The sequence below is a fragment of the Equus asinus genome, chromosome 24 (genome assembly GCF_041296235.1).
Source record: "Equus asinus isolate D_3611 breed Donkey chromosome 24, EquAss-T2T_v2, whole genome shotgun sequence".
In the NCBI taxonomy this organism is placed as follows: domain Eukaryota; kingdom Metazoa; phylum Chordata; class Mammalia; order Perissodactyla; family Equidae; genus Equus; species Equus asinus.
Window position 1 is genome coordinate 25,724,956 of NC_091813.1, and position 14,751 is coordinate 25,739,706.

Consider the following 14,751-nt stretch of genomic DNA (forward strand, 5'->3'; position numbering starts at 1 on the left):
CACTATTCTCCTCTAACCTAATGTAGGAGACAGTATGTGTATATAGTATAGATGGCACAGCAGAGAAATATATTTAAGTATATTAGATTGTGTGAGTACACTAAATACCTCACTAAATCAGAATTAGTAAGTTAGCCTGCTTTATTATAGGTTGAAATCATGTATTTTAAAGAAATTTCAAACTAATTAATTAGAATTACTTGGAATAATGACAAATATTGTAAATTCTTTAATGAAAGATTGAAACCAATTTTCATAAGCACTTTGTTGACACAAGTAACTGATAACATAGATCTAAAGGTGCTTAATACCTCCATAAGTACTGCCTTAATAAAAGGTATATAAAATTTGGCTCCTGGGTATATTAGTTATGGTATAGGAAAGTCCATTGTTAAAAAGTGCCTCAAAGGGATTGTTGGTTTCTCTCCTTTGGAGTAGTGCTGCAAAGTCGCTCAGATTCCCCAGCTGGCGGCTCCATCTTTCCTTAGGGTGTTCTCTTGGACAGTATAGTCAAAACTGTCTCAGCAGCATCTTGTCTACATTCTGACTTCAAGAAGAAGGGGTAAAAAAGAAATGGAAAGCAAGCGCTTTCTTTTTTAAGGGACATGACCCAGAAGTTACACACGTCACTGCTGCTCTCACCTTGTCCAGAATTCAGTTGCTGACCCACCTGTCTACAAGAGAGTCTGCAAAAGATAGTCTCTGGCTGGGTAGCCATGGGCCCATTGAAACCTCAGGGCTTCTATTATGAAAAGGAAGAAGGGGAGACCAGAAACAGGGGACTCTTAGCAGTCTCTCCTTTATCCAGTCAATGCATTAGACAGATGTCAAATGAATAAGGTAATTAACATTTGTTATAGAAAATCAGATTGTAAGCATATCTGGCCTGTCTCATATGAATTAATAAAAGGATTAACTGAGTACTAATTAAAAGGATTTTTGGGGGCCAGCCCAGTGGCATAGTGGTTAAGTTTGCACACTTTGCTTTGGCAGCCCATGGTTTGTGGGTTTGGATCCTGAGTGCAGACCTACATATCACTCATCAAGCCATACTGTGGCAGCATCACACATACGGAAGACTGGCGCAGATGTTAGCTTAGGACAAATCTTCCTCAAGCATAAAGAGGAAGATTGTCAATAGATGTTAGCTCAGGGCCAATCTTCCTCACCAAAAAAAAGTTTTCTTGTTTTTTGTCCTTAATCTACTATTAATTCAAGAAAGTTGGAGATTGAGTCCTATAACAGCTTATCAAAGCCTAGGCCATATCCAAACTTGGTTGCCAAGTTACCATTTTATTTGCCACATAGTTAAAATCTAATTGAATTAAGTAATCTTAAACAATAGAGGAGAAACTGCTTAAACAAATTTAAAGTATCCTAAATTAATTCCAACTAATGATTGTAAGCAGTTCTAAACAACCAGCCAATTAAGAAGACAGTACTTAAGAAATAAAAGTCAATGAAAGAATAAATAGGAATCAGCATTTTAGCTGAATATAATTCTTTTCCTATTTCTGCCCATTCTCATAGATTTAATAGTCTTTTCTGACAAGCCCCACATGAAGATATACATGTAAGAAGTATGGATTCATCAGCACTCGCATGTCGAATCACAACTGAGAAAGACGTGGAGAACATGACAGAATCAGAAGATCAGATGTGTAGATTCCCAGTGATTGGGAACAGAGAGTATCCTTCCCAGCCTTCCCGGCCTCACATTCTCCATTTCTTCAACAAACATCCATTGAGCATCTCCCCTGTGTTAGGTGGCTTGCTATGTATGCAGTGTCACATCAGTAAAGGGGACATAGTTTATGTTTGCAAAATGTTCGCAATCTCATGGTAAAGAAAAATAAGTCCATAGTGTCTTTCATCTTCATGTAATGAGGACGAAGTCACCATATTCTGAGATTTCTACTACGGTTTCCTCATTCCTTGCATAAGAAAGCATTTAGAACTTTCTTCTGATCAGCTCAAGAGAAAAACCTAAAGGTACCAGCAAATTCCCTGAGGAAATGGCCCAGCCAGGTCTCCCTTCAGTAAAGGGCTCCATCAACATGCCCTGCCTGCATGCACGCAGCCTCCGATCACCTACATGGATCCCCTTCTACACACATGAGGAGAAAGCCAGAGACCACCACACATCTGAGAAGTGTGCGTGTGTGTGCGTGTGTGTGGTGGGAGGGGGGCTGCAAGAAAGACAGGGAGAATTGTGCCAGTACAACTAAGGGGGACAGAAATATAGAATTTATAATATTTTATAAAATTGTTGACATATTCCCCATTTGGAGATTCAATGATATATCTTCTACACCAGAGGTCAGGAAACTAGAGCCTATGGCCAAATCTGCCTGCCTACCCACAGTTTTTGTAAATAAAGTTTTATGGAAACACCACCATGTCCATCATTTACATATTGCCCATGGCTGCATTCACTTTACAACAGCAAAGCTGAGTAGTTGAGATGGAGACCGTATGCCTCACAAAGCCTAAAGCATCTACTATTTGGCCGTTTTTAGGAAAAGTTCATGAATCTCTCTTCTACAAAATAGATAATTTGAATGGTCTTTTTTTTATTAGCTCTGAGCTAACATCTGCTGCCAATCCTCCTCTTTTTGCTGAGGGAGACTGGCCCTGAGCTAACATCCTGCCCATCTTCCTCTACTTTATGTGGGATGCCTGGCTTGACAAGCAGTGTGTAGGTCCGCAGGTGGGATCTGAACCAGCAAACCCCGGGCCACCAAAGTGGAATGTGCTAACTTAACCGCTGTGCCGCTGGGCCGACCCCAAATTGTCTCTTTAACCAATCATTCAATTTTTTTTTTTTTAGTGCCAGCTATATGAAGGGAGAATCAAAGATGATTAAGATGCAGATTCCATCTTCAAGGAATTATGATTTGGTAAGAAGAGATAACATGTACAGATATAATCACATTAGGGAGTAGACTGTACAAAGCTCTGTGGGGTACAGATAACAGCTCTGGTTCTTGGAAGATGCGCAAATATTTCTATAGCACAGGGACTCAGAGAAGACTCCTAAAGTTGACGATATTTGAGTTGGAACTGAGAGATTAGATATATCCTTGAAATCATTACATTCTTTTATGCCCTTTGAAGAGCTTTAGATATTTACTTGAAACTACAAATTTTTAATTCAGACATTTAAAAAAATAACAATTATCTTGTTCTTTCTTAATATTACCATTTATATAAGCTATTTGTGTTATAATTTTATTTAACTTCATTCCTATTTATTTCTTATTGTCAAGGACCTTGAAAAATTCGTGTTAAGGAAACTAACAATGAATTCACATAACGTTCTCTACAATACTCTGATTTAGGTAGCAATCTTTTGTTACAAAATACTATACAGCAGGGAAAAAGGGATAGTTAGGGTAAAGTAATCACAGCCAAGCAGTCCTCTAATTATAGGGTACCTTTGACTGTTTGACAGGAATCTAATTTCACAAAACATGTCATTCATTATTGCTGGAATGAGAGAATATTTTTTAAAGAACACTGTAGTTCTATAGCAAGAAGAGACCAAAATTTTCTTTTTAATGGTTCAGGTTTTTAAGTTGTATTAGAAATAGAGATGAATATCTCTTCTGTGTTCCATATAAGCTGAGGCCCTTCACCCACGTCAATCTGGAATTACTACTTCCTGTTAACACGTAACAGCCAACTACTGCAAGCTTCCCAATAGAGGGGTAATCTCCTCATGGGAGGGGAGTCCCAGCTTTAATCTCAAGATGCCCTTTTGAGTATTTTTGCTACCAACTTGCTGTTTTCAAGCATTGACCACCATTAAAAACCAAGAGCATACATGGAAAAAAAACCTGAAACATCCACCAAGGCTTACTAAAGACTCTGGGATAACAAGTCAACACAGAGCATCACATAAAACTAAAGAAATAACAGATCAGCTGGACCCTGTGGCACCGGGCCGTCCTCAAGTTCTTCTGCAGAGAGGATGCAGCCACCGTTCCCACACAGAACTCCTTCAGCTTTCTCCTACACCTGTTTTCTTCCCTCCATGCTTCTAAGAGATAGACAATCATTTCACCATGATTCACAATAGTTTCCTCACTATTGTGTCCGAGATAGATACAAATCAATGATTTTTAAATTAAAACACAATTTGAAGAGTTATTTTAATATATAATATGTCAATATTTGCCATTATTGCTGTGATGTGATCCTGGAAAAGACATTATTAAACAAGCTCAGAAACTACATCATAATTAGGTGTTCAGTGTTTGTCAAGGAATTAGCACTAAGCCAGTCACATCCATGACCAGCTACAGGTAATTAAGGGATGGTGCTGGTACAAAGTATTGTCCGCCCCATTTTCTGGCTACTGCTCATGACTTGAGCCTCTCAGGCCAGCCTTTTCTCCTCTAATGTTTACTAATAGAATTCCAGCACTTTGCCTTGAAACTGTAGGCCATTTGAATTTCTAATAAAAAAATTTTCAAATGATAAGAAGAAAATATTATTCTCTCTTCCTGTATAGTTGTAGAAAAGCAGATTTAGTTTTGGGACATAAAACTGAACATATAAATGTAATTTCTAACAAATAAATCTTGTGAAACAACTGGACTTCAAAGATAACTGCTGTGCCCTATAAAAATAACCTCTAACAACTAAAAAATCTATAATTGTGATTGATTGTCTAAAAAATATGTTTTCCAGGTGTTAATATTTAAACAAGCTCTTCCCTATTTGTCCAGGACTTTCCTGGTTTTAGCAATGAAATTCCCATTTCCCAGGAAAATTCTCAATCCTAGGTGAACCCAGGCAGTTGGTCACTCTGATTGATATCCTTGTCTTCTGGAAGGTATAAATGCATGCAAATTTTCTTTGTAAACCCAGAAGACGATTATTGGCACTTAGATCGTTTCCTCTAAGCAGGAAGATTTTAAAAACTATGCCTGTAATATTCCTTGCTTAAACAAAAAGTTTCAGAATCTGTGTGTCACTTAAATTAGCAATGCAAGCAACTATAAGCTATAAACTTCCATGATAATTGTAAATAGGTCAACATGCCCTGAGTCCCAGAAAATGGGCATACATTTTTGTGCTCATCAAGTACTCAGAACAAAAGGAAATATATTAAATGTCTACAATGTAATAAGATATATTTATGACTAATTTTCAACTGCTAATTAGTAATAATTTTGGTGTTCTCTCAGAATTAAGAGGGGCTTTGGGTAGAGTGGTTTAATAGACTTGTTACTATTAAAACTGCCCCCAGTTAGAATGAAGCCTGCAGTACTGGGTTAGAGTCAGACACATCAGTATGAACTCGTGTTTAGCTTAATATAAATACAAATGGATAGACACAATAACAACTAGAGATATGTGTATATACATGGGTTAGTATACATAGTGTATTACCTAGCTCTGTCTGCAGAGAGAGCCTAGAAACAATGCTACCCCAGTAGCGGTTAGCACATCCAGTTCCTGATCTTGGACCCAGGAGCCAACATGAAAGAGCTTCCAATAATCAGAGCTGAACAATTTCAACAGCAAAATGAACAACATAGTATGGGATTATAACTTAGAATATAATATAGCTGTGAGAGTCCTCTGAAATTTTAGTAAAGGAATAAAAGACACCTGAAAAAGAAAGTGCACATAAGCAAAAAATGCATTTCAAAAACATTTTTTGGAAAAAGGAAAGCAGTTGGAAGCTTCTGGGAATTGATTAATCAAGACAGAAAAAACCATAGACCAAATGGCTCACAGAACAGATAAAGACTAGAAGAGGGACCATTTTCCTCATCAAATACTAAGGCTGCTCTGACCTTCGAGATAACGGATACAGAATAGGGCAGAGTTGATGGACAGGCTGAAACAAGAACTTTGGTTAAAAGTCAGTATCTGAAACATCCATTTCCTCCATTGCCTCCCACACTCTAGATATAAAATCCTGGGAAGCAGATGTCCGTTCTCTGGAGGGAACCTTCTCTGGGAAAACTGAGAGGCTCAAGAGAAAAGATAATCTCTGAGACCATAGATTAAATCCCCAGAGATAGTCAAAAGACATGGCATCTGTAAGAATCTGATGTTGGTTCTCCCAGCTAATCGGAGTTTCAGAGGTGAAAAGGAAGAATCAGAAGATGCAAATTATCAGAGAAATAATACTAGAGAAATTCCCAGAAATAATAAACACACGTTTTCAGATTGAAAATTCCCGCTGAGTTAAAATTAAATTAAATTTGAATTAAAAACAAAACAAAACAAAAAGACCCAGGGCACATTATTAGAAATTTTGTAACACCAAATCTGAATAACACAAAGGGGAAAATAGAGGTTATCTACCAAGGAATAAGAATGGCATGGAGTTGCTCATGACTAACCCTGTATGCTAGAGGACAGTAGACTGAAATCTTCAAAAACACCAGGGAAGATGATTTTCAGCAGTTAATTCTCTACTCGGCAAAATTATCAGCCACCTGTGAGATAAAATAAAGATATTTCTGTAAATGCACGAATTCAGACAAATTCTCCTCAGGCCCATCTTCTCTAAGGATTCTTCTTGACAATATGCTCCAACAAAATAATAAGCTAACCAAGAAAGAGAAAGGTAAGGAAAAGTGAAATGGTGGATTCAACCTTAAAAAAGTGATGAAGGAGAGTCCCAAAAAGGCAGCTGAATAACAGGTCTGGAGAGCAATCAGGCCAACAGTCAAGAGCAAAAATACAGGATGCCAAGCTGACTCCAAGGTCTTTAAGGAAAAAAGGGAGGAAGACCAATGGAATACAAAATATGGTAGAACTTTTAGAAAAATTAAAGGTATGTGGATGGAATTGGACAAAAGAAAAAAGAGCACTTAAAAACTCTAGGAAAATGTTTTACATATACAATAAATAAATATATTCATACAAATATTGATTTCTGACCACTTAAAGTAGTAATATATCCATATTGGGAAGACCGGAGGAGAGGTGGCCAGCGTCTCAAAAGAGATCAATCCTCACCCACCAATCAAAACAGGAAGTCAATAGGTACTCTCAACTCGATTAATAAGAATACAATAGTCTAAGCACATCATTGTATGTAAGGACATAAGCACTGAAAATAAAGCAAATAAAAGCACTAAAAATGATTACTTCTTAAGCGTTCTCATCACAAGAAAAAAAATTTTGCGACTATGTAAAGCAATGGATGTTAACTTATTATAGGAAGCATTTTGCAATATATACATATGCCAAATTATTTCATACACTTAAAACTATACAATGTTATATATCAATTATGGTATCTCAATAAAAAAAAGGAAAAAATGATTGCTTCTTAGCGGGGGTAGCAACAGGGAGTGGATTACTAGTTTTCATTGCATGTGTTCTATGACTAAGTAATTTTTAAAAATATGTCCATGTTTCATGTTGTTTTTATATATAAAAAATTAAAATATTAGAGACTTCACATTTTAATCAGAGAAATAATAGAGAATTTCCCAGAGATGACGGGTGGATGTGTCCATGCTGACAGTGCTATCCATGTGTCCAGCACCGGTAATGTATATGTGCCATGTTATATCATTGTAAAATTTTGGATCTTTAAGAAATAAAGAGAAGATTCATGGATATAAAGAGACATGTGCTAATTCCAGCTTATCTTCTAATCCATATTTTCTTTTCTTTCTTTTCCGTTTCCTCTATAGAAATCTTTCGTGAGCATCTAGCAGGTGCCAGGCACCATGCTAGATGCTGGGTCTATAGTCACAACTGAAACAAAATCCTTGCTCCATGGAGCTCATTGTAGGTGGAAGGAACAGACAATATAACAGCTGAATATAGGAACTGTCAGAGAAGGCGAGATCTTAGGATGAAAAAGAATGGGAGTTAAGCATAGTAATTCTACAGTAAATTCTGAATGAATTAAACATTTTTAATAGTGTCTTATCTTCCATCAACCTGATAATATTTCCCAAACCTGAGATTCCAGCTATTCTCAAAGCTACTTAAAAGTTGAAAGAATAATCCAGTAAATCACCTATATAGCCTTCTACTAAATTCAACAATTGTTCACAATTTTCTGTATTTCCTTCCTCTTACTCTCTCTCTCCAGATAGACAGACAGATGGATTAACTGGTTTACATTATTTAACTCTTTACTGAGCCATTTGAAAAAAAATTAACATCATGACTTACCTCTACTCCAGCAGGCATCTCCTAAGAATAAGAATGTTCTCTTACCTAACCACAATACCACTATTTCACCTAAGAAAATTAATGTGGTGTGCTTGTTGCTCCTGGGGTATAATTGCTTCTGAGACATTTCAGCGAAGAGAGCAAGGAACGAATACAGATAGATAGATAGATAGATACATAGATAGATAGATAGATAGACAGATATTCAATTAGTTCATTCTGATATCTCCAATTCAAATCCAACATCCCAGCGTTCCTCCTTAACTTCCCCCATTCCATATTTGTAGTTGCCTTCTACCACAATGAAAATCCTCGTTTCCCCCCAAAATCTATATATTCACTCATTTGCCATGTCTCACTACACAAACACAATAGTTTGAGAGTTATAACACCAATCAATATCATTGACAACAGCAAACCTAAGAAGAAGAGTTCAGAAGTGTTTTGGGATTCTTTTTGTCCTTGGAATATTTTTCTAAGTGATTATGATCAAAGTACTGTGTTCAAGTTACTTGAATTAGTTCCTTTCTCAGTGTGATGATGATACCAACTTTATATACAGTGAAGACTGTTTGTGGTTGTATTCCATTTTAGTGTTTGTTTGCTTTCTATTTCATTCTTTTTATTTTTTATTTTTGAATATATAAAATATTTACATAAATATTACATTTCAAAACTCAAAACTAGTTAAGAGTATATTCAGAGAAGGCTAGCTCCCAGCCCCATCCCTTCCTCAATTCTCACCTGCCTGCTTAGGTAAACATGTCCACCAGTTTCTAGTTTGTAATTCGTGTGTTTCGTTTTTGAAAAACCAAGCAAAATGTGTGTGTGTGTGTGTGTGTGTGTGTGTGTGTGTATTTCTCTTTATTTATTACATGAAAGAGAGTTCACTACATACCGTCTTTTGTACCTTGCTTTCTTTATTTAATGATATAGCCTGGAAATCATTCCATATAGTTTCATAATGGTCTTCTTTGTCATTTTTATGGTGGTAAATTACTCCATTTTGTGGCTGTCCAACTAATCTAAGAGTGGGTATTTAGGTTGTTTTCAGCATTTTACTATTAGAAATCATTTGCCATGAGCAGTTTTGGGCATTTTTGTTTTGTATTTGTAAGGTATATCTTCAGGGGCTTACAAATTTTGTAGTATTTGGCATTACAGATGGTTAAACACTAGAGAAATGATTAAGATCATGTAATAGTTGTCTATGCATTATCCAATTTCTTCTACCTGTTTAGATAATCCTGGTTTAATTACAGGCCTCAGTACACCAGCTGGAAGACTAGATTCTCCACTTATTCTTAGGGAGGCAGACACAACAGGGAAGGGATCCCTTTGCCCTCTGTACTCTGCATTCCTTCCATGTAAAACCTGAGCAAAATGTCTGGAACCCCAGCTGCCATTTTGCACCATGAAGCAACCTCGAAAGCTGGATTCTATGTACAGAGGATGGCATAGCAGATAAATAGCAGACTAAGTTCTGGCCCCAAATGGCCTGCCTCTAGACTTCTTTCACATGAAAGAGAAATAAACTTCTATATTGCTTGAGCTATTTATTTGGATTTTTCTTGTAATGAGCTGAATAAAATCTTTGTGATATAGAAACTGGTACCTGAAATTGGAGTGCTCCTATTCAAGGAGGAGTGTCAGGGCTCAGTGGAAGCAAACCAACTGGAAAGCTGGTGATCCTTATAGCGAGGTAGCAACATACATAGTCAAATGCTTGCCTCTGTACTTTGGAAGAATGGCATGTGCTGATAGAAACTCCAGTGATAAGGGAAATGATTGGAATATTCATAGTGATCCATGTGTTTGGTCTTTCTTGTCACTTTCAGTAAAACCTATGACGGAGAGAGAAACTCAAACCAGAGTTATCAAGTCTGCAAACTGAGATCGAAGGAAACACCGGCTTGGCAAAGGAAGTGTCCTCTGCCTGAGGTCTGCAATCAAAGTTGAACGAGAGGCCCACAGTCAAAGCCTCCAAGCTACAAGAGTGACCACTGCTTCTGCGCTTGCAACCAAAGCAGCAATAAGAGGCGTCTGTAAAACTGCAGCCTTAACAGGATTTAAGACGGAAGGTGCATCTACTGGCAATGACAAGATTGAGGATGTGCCTTCCCATTGGAGTCGTTATTTCAAACATCCTCAAGACATCTGCCTTGAAGTTGAGAGTGTTGGAGAGAACACCAAAGTCAAAACTAGAAGATGAAACTCTTCAGGCTTTAGAATTATCTACCTATGGGAGAGCCGGAGTAGTACCATGCTTTTTAGAAAAGACATAATGCCGCCGCAGCAGCCCAGGACTATGGCCATGAAAATTCTCCTTACCGCCCTGACTTCTATCTTCCAGAGGAAAACCAGCTGCTAGAGGTGTTTGCCTTAAAGCAGTTATATCAGAAATACTGCAAGGAGGAAATCTGTCACTGGCTTTCTTCCTCCTAAGACCGAGAGGTCTAACTGCCATTGGCTGGACCAACGACAAGTTCACTAAATCAGATGGTTCTTTCAGCTGGGCCCTGCTGACCAATACAGTTACCTCATAACCACTGAGACCTTTTGAGTCAAAATACTTGAATGCTGGTCTTCGACTCTTTTCAAAGGAGGAAAAAAAATAGGCAAAGGAAGACATCTATGCCAAGATTAAAGTCCACTTTGCCTTTTTCAATTAAATCCCCTCGATGAGATCATCACAAGACTAAATTAAAGAGATCAGCTCTTGCAGACTTCATGAAGAAGGTGAAACTTGAAGGATGGGGAGAACTTAAAGCAACTGACTTATTTCAAGCAGAATAAACAGGATGCACAAAGGGTCAGAGGGGAGAAGGCTCAGGCCCTGTCCAAAGACAACGGACAGGTTTGGCTGAAGCTTCAGAAGCACGTGAAAGAACATTTGGACATGGCCTTGAGTGCAAAGCTAAGACATTTGGACTTTGTCCTGTAGGTAATAAGCGTTCATAGAAAACAATGGGATGCTTACAAACACTGTTTTTGTACAGTAGTATAGCAACACCCAAAGCTAAATCATAGACTCAGCTAGGACCCGTAGGAAACAGTGCAAGTTCAACTGAGGAGAATGAATAAGCAACATGGAGTAAACCAGTGGTTAAAGCAGCAAGTCCCTTTTGTACAGAATCAGGCTAACCAATTTGGGGACTTTGGTAGCATATTATGTATGTTCCTTGCCAACTGAGAACTTTTTAAATCCTGCCTTTTTCTCTCCATCGTTATTTGACAGTAGATCAGCACCGGAACGCATCTAAGAGCATCAGGAGTCAGATTTGTGACTCATCCATCTGGATCAAAATCTATTCAAATTGTGGCTAAGTGATAATTTATAAATGTGTTGAAAATGCCTAAACAAATACAAAGACAGAAGCTCTTCTAGGCTTACTAAGAAAGCTTGAATTTTTTGCATTGATTTGTATAGTATGCTTTCTATAAGCCTTAATCAAGACAGGATACAAAACGTTGTCTTTATTCACGCTCATTTATGTCCATCATCTCTCTGGCAATGTACTGGGATTTCTCTAAATTTTAGACAATGTGATCCTGAAATGTGGTATAATCTCAGGTGACTTAGTGAACAACCATTATACCCATATCAGTGCCATCATCTCAGCCTCTGAACCGTCATCCCCGGATTCTAAATTTGATCTACCAGTTCAGGAAGCTGGGTCACAGAGAGAGAACATCAGGCCTGGCTTTAAAAGAGAATTAGAAGCAAAGATGGATTCAAGTGTAACAAAGAGTATTAAAAAATAGTAAAACAAAAAAATATTATCAATGCTTCTCTAAGCAACAGAATAAATTATTCTAACACAAATGCAACAGGAGTGTTAGTATTTGCTAGAGTTCAACTTTCTCTCTCTCTTGCTGCCTGTGTGTGCCTCTCTCTCTCATTCTCTCTGTTTATCTTTTACTTCTCTCCTATTTGGAACAGTATGTCCTTTTAAGTTATGTTTTGCCAAGGGCAAAGATAGTTTTTCTTGGTGTTTTCCTACCTCTGGAGGGAAAGCAAGGGTGAGCATCATTTGAAAGTAGACAGCATCTTATTTGTTCTGGTGGAATCCTTGCACACTGCTGAGACCTGATAAAAGCTTTAAAAATAAGCAAGAAACCTACTATCACTGGTACCATCAAGATCAATGTCTATGGTTAGACTGAGAACAAGAATTTTAGCTCCTAATTCCAGAGTTGTGCTCCCATAGATACATAAAAACCCTTCTGAACTCAGACACTTGGCCAGCTGGATCTAAGCTCATAAAGGAGGTGACAGTTCTGATTATCTTTTTTCTTCAACAAAATAATACTTTCTACTCCTAAAAGGAATGCATAGCCATCAAGCAGAAATTAACCAGACATTTTCCTTTTAGTTTAAAGATTTCTTAAAATTAATAATGTTCTCTAACTTATAGAAGAGTCTCCTCAGTGGTTTAGCGTGCTGTATTAATGTGGAGACAAAGACGATTGCCTGGTGCAGAAATCTAGGAGCTCTTACTGGGCTAGCCAATGTTGAGTTGAACTGTGTCCCCAGAAAGATATGATGAAGTGCCAGTCCCTTGAACCTGTGAATGCCATCTCATTCGGAAATGGGACCTTTGTAGATGTAATCCAGTTAAGATGAAGTCATTAGAGTGGGCCCTGACCAATGTGACTGGTGTTCTTATGAGGAGAGGAGACTACTGTGTGAAGACAGACACACAGGGAGAACACCCGATGATGGCAGAGGCAGAGGCTGGAGTGATGCAGCTGAAGCCAAGGAATGCCGAGACTGCTGGCCACCACCAGGAGCTGGGAAGAGGCAAGGAAGGATTCTACCCAAAGTCTCAGATGGAGCGTCACTCTGCCATCACTTTGATTTTGAACTTGTGAGCTCAAAAGTGTGAGATAATAAATTTCTGTTGTTCTAAGCTATCTATTTTCTGGTACTTTATTACAATACTCTAGGAAGCTAATACAATCATACTGTATCATAACAATGGCCGGAAACGGGAGCCAGGATGGATTGGGAAAAAACATGAAATTTGTTTCAGAAAACCTGGATTTGGATCTTGGTTCTGCCACAACCCTGTTACATGTATATTATAGTTACTATGATATGCTAACTTAAAATATTTTTACCTGAATTACAAAATGATTATTTAAATCCTTAAACAAATTGTAAAAGTATATAATTCTATGCAAGTGCTTCAGGAGTCAAAAGAGTTGGACTTCTCTGCTATTCTAGACTACCAGGACTACTCTGATATGCCCTACCAAACGACTGACTCTCTATCACTTTGACACTTTTTAAAGAACTTCGTTTCTTGTTTTCACTGACTTTTTTAAAATTTCCACTTTGCAAATTTTAAAACAGTAGTGAGAAAGGAGACAAAGTGTTAATAATTGTAGTGAAAACAAGCTAGAAAACATTCTGTGTGTGCACGCGCATCTTACTGTTGTTGTCAACAGTCTCACTTGGGACAGTGAGATTAGCTCTATAGACCACTGCTACGGACTGAACTGTGTCCCCCTAAAATTCATGTTGAAACCCTAACCCTTTATGTGACTGCATTGTAGGTAGGGCCTGTGAGGAGGTGATTAAGGTTAAATGAAGTCATAAGGATGGAGCTCTGAACCAATACCACTGGAGTCCTTATAACAGAGGGGAGACAGCAGAGCTCTCTCTCTCGCCACCAACAAACAGAAATGGCAAACAATAGGATATATTGGAGTATATGAGGAAGCCATTTAGTGTAAACCTAATTCAGCCTGACTTTGTTTTTCCAAAAGGAGCTGACATGGCCGTTGAACATGCATTGTATGTCTGCTTTAAGTATTTCCAATGGCAAGAACAAATGCCCTTAGGAGAAAGGTGCAACTTCCCCCACATCAGGATTTCCTTAAGGATAAGCATCTCTCTCTAGGCTAGGAACTGATTGCTGTGCTCACCCTGTGACCATTCAGCTTGACACAATAGACCTGCCACCTGCTGTGTCCACTGAGACAGCAGACCTACTACTTGCTGTGCCCATCAGTCACTGTTCCAACAGAGCAGTCTCGTGACTATTGTAAGAGGGACATTTCAATCACATGTGAAATATCCTCTTTGAGGGTACATAACCACTCTGTGCACCCCACTTCTTTGGCGCCCTTCTTTCCTTGGGGAAGGAAGGCCCCAGGCTATGGTCCTCACATTTTGGCTCAGAATAAACTCACCTAAATTTTCATTTATAGATTGGTTATGAATTATTTGTGTCGACACCACCAAGTGAGAAAACAAAGAACCACGGCCACCTGCAATCAGGAAGAGAGTCTCACTAGAAACTGAGCTCTGCCCGAACCTTGATCTTGGACTTTCCAGCTTCTAGAACCATGAGAAAATAAATTTCTTTTGTTTAAGTCACCCAGTCTGCATTATTTTGTTATGTGATGGCAGCTGGAACAGACTAAGACAACCACTGACTAGGCAGGGTAAAAGAAAGCCTGCACCATGTGAGCAGTTGGAGAAAATCTGTCCCAGGACAAAATCCCCACCTTGAAAACATATCGTATTTGAGTCTCCAGCAATATTTTGGTTTTCTTTTCAACACATTAAAGAATCAT